The following is a 7,907-nucleotide window of genomic DNA, read 5'->3' as shown; positions in this document are numbered from 1 at the left end:
GCTACGGGGGTTCCTTCTGTACTTGAAAATTACCATCGGTTCCGCCCGGCAAGGCAAACCGTCTTCTTCTCAGGCTGCTCAATCGATAAAAATAAATGCTCCGGCTAACTCAAATCGGTGGGCTTTTAACTCTTTTGAAACTGCGTAATAAACCTTAACCTGCCGCCTACCAGTCTCCTGCCTCAACTCCTACTCCTCTCTTTCCTTCCCCTCGTTCTTCGTTAAAGACATAGGCACATTGGAACCAAATAGATAATATATTTAAATGATATTCGAGATACAAACAAATTACAGGGATCTAGCAGTTCTTCTCTCCTCCTTGTAAAAACAATAGCTTAACAATGACAACTAAACTAAATAAAAAATCCTACCAGGTGAGACTAATTTACTCAAGGGGTGGCCATCCTCTACAGTTTGAAAATTGCAACAACAGGTCATCGGTTTTTACTCCAGCGTGGGCTGGGACTTATTTAAATAAACACAAAAATTTATCCTACTCTTTGGTAATCGTTCATTGGACTTTAATAAACAATCAAATCAAATTTTTTTTCTATAGCTTAATTACCAAAAAGTGGAATTTTACAGAATGTTACAAATTTAATTAGACTAACCTTTACAACATTTGTACAGCCGATCTTGTGAACTGCTCTTTCCTCTGGTACAGGGTGGATGTGATGAAACCTGACACTTAGGTCTCTGTGACTTCCTAGGGGGTGGCTTGAAATTAACGCACGGAAACAAAATCCACGGTGCCTATCCTTCCTCGGAACGAAAGCAAAGTTTAGTGTTTGAACTGAAGCTTAGTCCAGGAAATCCTTCGCGTGGCGAGTGGGAGACGGCTAGTTGCCAAAGTTTCTACACAGCGGATATTTAATTTAAACAGTGACCCTACTATTTCCTTCCACCGGCTCTCAGAGTTTATTGACTTGGATCGCCTGCGGGAGACAGATTTTTGAGTTAGCTGCACGGCAGAACACAAATTTTTATGATCACTATCCGACGGTAAACCGCGATTTGTTCTTGGGTGGTTCGACGTATTATTTCACCAGCTCTTCTTGGGGCAAATATCTCTCCAAAACGCAGCGCTACTTCGACAAATGACCGTACGGCACTAGTAGGAAATTCCACCTGGGGTGGATTCCGAAATTCTGCGCCTTGTGGAATAGGGCAGCACTTTGAATTATATATCCTCGAGAAATCACAACGTATCCTAACGCGATTCACTGCATCCAAAGTAAACTGGGATGAAGCTCAAGGGTTCGCCAAAATATCACCTGATTGGAACCTGGGTCTTCTTCGCCAAAAAATCAACGCGAAAAGAAAATAACACTTCGGAACGGGTGCAAAAAGCACGCAACTGGGAGCAACCGAAATAAACCGGTGGTTCACACCGCCAAAACGATCGCTCAAAGTACGTGTTGACCGCTCGACGTACCAACCGCGAGTCTTTTCTAAAACGCGATCACTCAAAGTACGTGTTGACCCCTCGACGTACTAAACGCGAGTCTCTTCTAAAACGCGATCACTCAAGGTACGGGTTGACCCCTCGACGTACTAACCGCGAGTCTTTTCTAAAACGCGATCACTCAAAGTACGTGTTGACCCCTCGACGTACTAAACGCGAGACTCTTCTAAAACGATCCCCTTCTTCAGAATTGAAATGAAAAAAACCACACCCAAATTACCATAAAACAAAAATGGCTCCCGCTAGAAATTCTCCCATTGGTTTAGATAAAGAAGACTTAACCCACTCTAACTTCGTCGTCAACCTCCAGGAACTGCTGAATAAACACTGATCTCACGGTTTTCTGCTGACGAATTTAAAACCCCTTATCTCTTGATGGCTCGGTGCTATATCCGCTCCTATTCTCGGTCTAGACGGCGCCTTGGGTGATAAACGAACGACAAAAACTTGCATTACTCATGATGACGTCAATCAACTTTGCACTCTTCCCACGACGAAATTAAATCTGAGCGAAATTAAATCTATCGGACCATAGTCTTGAGCGAACCGAAATGCCCAAACACAAAATTTCTAACCGGAACAAATAATGAAATATACAGGGTGACCTTCACTATCATGACAAGAAATTTCGAATTTTTTTATGAAATTTGGCGCGAAATAAAACCACTCGTTACACACTACAATGCGCAAGAACTTGCAGAAAGAAATTGCAAGGTCAAACCAATCAATCAAGAAATTGAATTTGCGGCGTTACTTAGGTTTTTTAGTGTAGTCCTTTTGATTTTGATTCCTACCTCAAGACGGTGTAACCCTAAACTGACTGCGAAAAATTGTGATCTCGACGACCTTCGGTAGCTACCTGGCGATTTTTAAGATGAAAATATCGAACTCAAAATTGGTTTGTGGAAATTCGAAAAAAAAATGATAACTGATTCTTGTTCGGGCCGCAAAAATGTGGCGTGTGCTTTCCGCCTGGAAATAATTATCTAACGCTTTATTCAACAAGTATTAAAGAAACATTTTTTTTTAATTTTTAAAAACTAAACTTCGTGTTCGAAGATGCCCAGATATTAAAATGTATGTGTACCATCAGCGATAGAAAAAAATTGATCTACGTGTCTGAAGCTGAATTTTAAACAGGTAATCACTGGCGCAAACAGAAATCAGCTATCTCTAATCGTTTGGCCCCTAAGGGGCGTTTCTTGAATTTAGTCCATTTCTCTAATGCCCGATAACTTCCTTATTATTAAAAATAATTGATTTGGGCAAAATCTTTCGCAGAGCACTTTTTTATGTAGAATGCATCGCGATATACAGTTTTTATATATGGTGTTTGGATTTTTTTATACGAGCCTAAACTACATTTTTTCATACGAAACACCCTATCTATTTTGGAGTTCTTGAAAAGAGCGTAAAATTTCCTAAACAAATGATGTATCTATCACTTGTTATATTTATAATAAATATTATAACATTACATTACAGACATCTACGTTTCCACGGCGAACAAAACATAGCAGGATTGTTTAAAACGATTATTTCTTGGTTATCTGTATTATTTATTTATATATTATATGACTCATTTGTTTTATTCACTCACATAAGTTTTCCACGTCCTTTGTTTTTTGTGTGTTATTTGCAATTAAAAATATTTGGGACTAATAAAAATTTTCAGATAACCAAGAAATTTTTGTTTTAAACAATTTTGCCATCTTTTGTTCGTGTGCAATAAAAATATTTTAATGTATAAAATACAATATGGCAAATAATATCTAATATAAAGATAACAAGTGATGCATCCAGATTTAGGAAATTTTACGCTCTTTTCAAAAATATATTCAAAATATATAGGGTGGTCCGTAAGAAAAAATGTAGTTTAGGGTCGTATAAGAAAAACTGAACCGCGAATCACATAAAAATGCGCCAAAATCAATTATCCTTAATAATAAGAAAGTTATGGACCATTAAAGAAATCTACCAAAGTCAAGAAACGCCCTCTAACGTCCAAACGATTGTAGATAGCTAGATTCTGTGTGCGCCAGTAATTTTCTTTTTAAAATTGAGCTCTAGACACCTATATTTATTTTGTTCCGTTTCTTAAAATGAAGGGTGTTTTCATAAGAAAGTGTCTAATTTGGAACACCCTGTACAGACATGGATATATCCTGTTTTGTTTGCGATTGTGATTCCTCTCTGTATCCCACATTTGATTTCTGACATTGTTGCTTGTCCGTATTTAGGCAATTTGCATTTGGTTTCTTGAATCTAGAGTGATTGTACCTCGGATTGTACATTCCGAGTTTAGCGGTTTAGTACTGGATTGTAACATAATCCAAGTTTTTGTTTACTCCATCAGCTGTTTGCAGTTTTTGCCTTGTTCGTGACCAGTGGCGTACCTCCGTTATACTTAAATATTATAATGAACAGAAAAGGTATCCAAAAATTTATAAGGAATCGGTTCATTTGTTGGGTCGCGCACAATTCCTACTTGTTTCAATATGTTGGTATTTATTATATGTGCCCAGTACCAACGGTTGTTGCTTTAATCTGACGCCAATGAACTATAGGCGGCCATGCAGCTGGTGTACAAACCCATTAAATGTGCTTCATTTTACGATTATTGTTTATCCCTCTTCTCTCTTTCTTTCTCCATGGTGCAAACTGTCGAACAGATATAAATAAAGAACTATTTTAGTCAAATGAGAGTTCAAATTCATACGGTTTACAAAACGCATGGTTATTCGTTTATGTTTTTCTCTCTTTCTACCGCACTATTTCATTCAATTGGTCATTTCGTCTCTTTCAAATGCACTTCGAGTGTTTTTTGTCCTTATTTGATGTACCGTATCTCATGTGACTTCATTGCTCGCTTCATTGTAAGCGTTTTGGATAGCTAGGTTCATATTATTGTCATAGCGAGAATAATATGGTCTTTTGAGTACTGGTCAATACATCGAAAATGCGCTCAAGTTACTCGGATTAAGGCGAATACCTTTTTAATTGCTTTTAATGTACTATATTAGCGTCTATTTTTCTTAGTTTCAAAGGCTGAATTGCTTTATTTGTTTGTTTAACGTGGATTACCTTATATCTATGTATAAAATAAACTATAATTCGACGAAGTTGACCATGTTGGGGCCACTGACACTTTGCAACACATGTAAATTTTATAGCTAGCTAGCACAATAATTTAAATCAAATATCTACATTATTATGATTATAAGATTTTTACGCCATGTACAACTGAGATCAGAAGTATAAACATTATACAGTTAAAACAAGGTTAATATATTCAGATCTTTGTAACGTTGTAGAATTCAAGAAATACCACACTAATATTACCACCATGACGTCTATGGGTTGTAGGTACGTAGTTTTGTAGCAATATTTATACGACACTAATGTATTTTTGCAAGCAAAGTTACATTAGTGCCGTAAATATTGATACAAAAGTACGTACCTACAAGGTATGTACATTTGTGTCGAATATAAGCACCTAATTCCTTAATATTTGTTTCCAGTTCTCCCACCAATCCGGGGAAACGACCGTCTTTATTGGTAAGTAAATTAAAACGAAAAAGAATTTCTGTTTATTAATGATTTTTGGATATTGCCGGTTTGTAATTCATTTGTTGTTTGCGAGAATTACATCAGGTACAATTTCTATTACGCAGTGGATTAAAATGTAATTCACAATTTATGGATATTTTTACAGAATCACATATTATTTAATAACATGCTTATTTTGGTATCTACAAGAAAGCGTTTAAATAGTTTTTTACAAGAATTATGATTACAATAAAAAAATGCAAAAGGCCAAGCCTTCGCATATTACTTTTGAAACGGACTCCTCCAAACAGTCCAAACGGCAACTCTTTGTATGTCTGAAAATTTACTAATAACATAGGGACCAATTAACAATTTCGATGTGCAGCATTATTTACTAATTTCATGTTTTTAGGTAATAGGACAGAAAGTTTTTCATTAACAAAAATTGGTTACCGATTTAATTTCTCCTGTATTAATTTTCTGAAGTAACTCTACCCATATCCATTACTAAGGTTTCTTGCACTGTACACTTTCGTCTACGTAATTGAAAACGAAGGCGAATTAAGCGATTAAATAGAAAATTGTACAAAAAAATTGGATAATTTTCTTCCTGAATATAAGCAGTTACCGATCATTATATTAATCACCTAAACTAGATTTTAATGGGAGAATACACACATAAAGTTTTATACAATATTTTACGATTGAATATAAAAGATTCTCGCGAGCAATAACAACGTTTCTTAATTGGGGGAAAAATTCCAGGTGAAACGGTGAGATTATAATTAATACGCACGAAGAAGATGAAATGTTACGTACTCATGCCGAGAAAGCAAGTTGATCATTTCAAAATCATTCTAAAAACGACTGATTTAGTTACGTCGTGACAATTATATTATTTTCGTTAATTGGGTTTGAACTCACGAGCGGTCCCTTGGTTGTCTACCATTACAGCTTAATTCTTATTCAGAACTGTAATTGTGATTTCTGCATGATTTGCGCTGTTTCGAAATGAATTGAAAATGTAGTAAGACCTCCCAGATTCTTGTTCAATATAATCTGTACTGTCAAGTGTAGGTAATTACGAAAGTTCCATTAGGACTTTCTTGGATACCGCAATTAATTAGCGACTTATTTCTTTTACCCGTTTTCAAACTTACGTCGTCTTCTGAGTCGACCGGAATAGAACAATATGTACGCATACCTATAATGGGCGAGAAGACTGCTCGGATGAGTTGTGATTTCCGATTAATAAATTCTTTCTTAATAAATACAACCAAAAGTGCAAAACTTTCATTGCATAAAAGCAACACCAATTTATACAAAAGTGTTTGCCAAAAATAATTACATACTGCTGTGTGCAATGGCATGCGGTAACTACTCCATCCACAAAACGTCTGTCCAGTTAGCTCAACACAAAACAAAATTGAAGCTTAAAATTTTATAATCTCTCCTCGTGCACATTCGGCATCTACTATAAAGAAAAATCCTATTACTGACTTAAAATTTCTCAATTTAAGAGACAATGGTAAAAATTTATTCCAAAACACATGAAACAACTAAAACAAAATCCCCTAAAGAAAAAAACCTTTGAAAACTTGTTTGGAAATAATACCCCGCACACAAGCGGTTGACAAATTAATGAAGCTCCTATTTTCCGCCTTGAAGTTACAAGTTTTAGTGATCACCCGGTATCTAGAAACGTTTTAAGTTGGGCGCTTCGTTACGAAAAGTGTCGTGCTGAAAGTATTTGTGTTCTAGAAGTTGAAGATAGAAGCTAAACGTAATTTCTAGAGTTGTGTTTCAGCCGCCGCTATCGTAAGTGAAATCCGGCGTTTGCAACCGTTCTCTTCAAGTTTATGATAAACGCTTAATTTAGAGGGGATCTTTTGCCATTGCATGTTTAACCGGAACTTAAGAAACCTTTTGCATTTTGTATCTTTTCAGGTTACGTTCGTAAGGATCCTAATTTTTGAGATTTTCCGTAAATTTACTTTAGCAACCGTACTGTATTTAAATCGATTGGTTCAGCTAAAGTGTTAGAAGCGTTGTGTTGAGAATTTTCGATTTTTTAAAATAAATTAACAATATTGGGAGATGCACTTTTTGATATGTTAATCAGCAGAATGTCTACTTTAACCCCGTTATTTTTTCATCGACAGAAACTTAATTTGAAGGTTTCTATGGGAAAACAAGATAGATTGACTGGACTAAAATGTGTTTCAACCTAAGTGTATAGATTTAACGTGTGATTAGATAACAGATTTCATAAATAAAAAAATATTGTTCTTAAGGGTATACGTATAAATTAATTTACAATTAAACAGCAATCAAAGATAAACAATAAATAATTTAACAGTGGTTACATAAGTTTTCCTTGATCTTTGGTGCGATATGTAATTATATTACACAACGATATATTCATAGCGGAACCTACACGGATGATAAATCAACACAGAAACACTATAAAGCTTGGCATAACCTGTCGCTAACTTGTGTTGTTATTTTCGATTTAATTCTGCCTAAAACGGCATCAACCTCGGCATCAACTGTATAACATAGTAGCCGATAATAACATGTTTGGTCCCGAGTAGCACGAGTGAAAATTCGTTACCAAAATTACGAATTACATAAGACAGTGCTGGAAACATTGTTTCGGAGGGCACACTTCTGTAAAAATCCCAATAAAATGTAGATCTTTTTTATTATAGCAGTCCATCATTTAGCATAGAAAGAACTCTCTAGGTACTTAAGCAAGTATGAACTATGGAAAAAATATTTAACCGCTATATGTACCAGTCAGTCGACTTTGTATGTATGCACCTACTTCTTGTGGTGACATCAATTAAATAATAATAAATATAAAATAATAAACTGAACACGATGTCGTGAT

Source organism: Photinus pyralis, unplaced genomic scaffold, assembly GCF_008802855.1.
Source record: "Photinus pyralis isolate 1611_PpyrPB1 unplaced genomic scaffold, Ppyr1.3 Ppyr1.4_LG5, whole genome shotgun sequence".
NCBI classification, from domain to species: domain Eukaryota; kingdom Metazoa; phylum Arthropoda; class Insecta; order Coleoptera; family Lampyridae; genus Photinus; species Photinus pyralis.
The sequence above is the reverse complement of the archived record's forward strand: the minus strand, read 5'-3'. Positions refer to the sequence as shown.